A 1,356-nucleotide genomic window follows, 5' to 3' on the forward strand; every position below is an offset into this window, starting at 1 on the left:
CGGGGGCGGGCGGGGCAGCGGGACCCGCCGCTCCCCACGCGTGTCCGTGTCACACGAGTCCGCGTCCTGGGGACGCGCTGCCCCGCTGGCCTTCCCTGGGGACGAGTCCGTTTCTTTTTCCCACTCTGTCCCTCCCCTCCCTGCCCAGCCCCGGGCGCTCCGTGCGGGGAGCGGAACCCAAAACGCGCCTCAAACTTCACCCGCCGCCCCGCGCGGCCGGTAACGGGGGGTTCCCGTGCGTTCCTTTCTGCCGTGGCTCTCCCCTGGCCCGGCATCTCCCTCTGGGTTCGCTGAGCTCAGTTACCAGCCGAGACGTGACGGGGGATGCTCGGGACCCGCGGGGATGATGCGCTGCGGGCAGGGCGGTGGGATGTGCTGCTGGCACTGCGAGATAACCCTGCTCCTTCCTCCCTGCCGCCGGCAGGCCCTCTCTTCTCCAGCGGGCAGCCCGTCTTGCAAAGGTGTGTGTTCTTAGTTGCCACCCTGAATAGGAAGTAAGAAAGGTCTTTTAAGAGAAAAGAGCAGGTATGGTAAGACCAGTACAGCTCAGGGTAAGGGTCTGGGGCTTGCTGCTGCTTCTGTAGAAACCTTTAGGTTTGTAGGCTTAGAGGAGCTCGTTCTGGTGGTAAACTGGCTGAAAACAAGTATCTGAAAGCTGCTTTTCTGACCCAGTGCTGGGTTTGCTGGATGTCCAGGTTTACTGTGTGTGTCTGGCTGTGTGGTTGGTGTGAACCTGAGAGCCAGGATGGGGCAGAGCATGGGAAGTGGGCATGGTCCTGCCCGTGGCAGGGGAGAGAGACTTTTCCAGTGTCAGTGTGGCAGAAAAGACTTTCCAATCCGTTCATCAATTCAGCTGTGAAACCAGGCTCCTGGAATTATTTTAGCTGTGGATATTTAGGGATCTAGTACTGTGAACATTTCCAGGCCATGGCTGCAGGATGCTGGAAATAAAAAGCCACAGAAGTGCTGCCTCCTGCACAGGCACTGCAGTTAAGTGCTATGAAATCGTGTTTAATCTTGGGATGGGAGGACATATGGCACAAGTAATTTCTGAGCCCTAAAGCGTGTGTTGTGGTTTGATTTTCAGTGCTAGAGGGATGGGAATCTTTTTGTTTGCTTTTCTGTGCCCGGGCAGGTGTGGCTGGGAGCAGCAGGCAGGCCCTGAGGAGAGCCTTTCCCTTTTCATCTCTGAGTCACCACCTTGCAGCATTCAGTCTGCTGTCCCTTTTTCACCTGCCCAGCTGAGATGCATCTGGGCACAATCCGTCCCACTGAAGTGCTTGGAATGGGAGTTGTGGGAGCGTGGGGATGTCAGCCCTTGCTGGTGTCTGTTCTTGCTCTGCCTTTGCTCTGCTC

The sequence above is a fragment of the Chaetura pelagica genome, unplaced genomic scaffold (genome assembly GCF_000747805.2).
Source record: "Chaetura pelagica isolate M959 unplaced genomic scaffold, ChaPel_1.0 scaffold962, whole genome shotgun sequence".
Lineage (NCBI taxonomy): Eukaryota > Metazoa > Chordata > Aves > Apodiformes > Apodidae > Chaetura > Chaetura pelagica.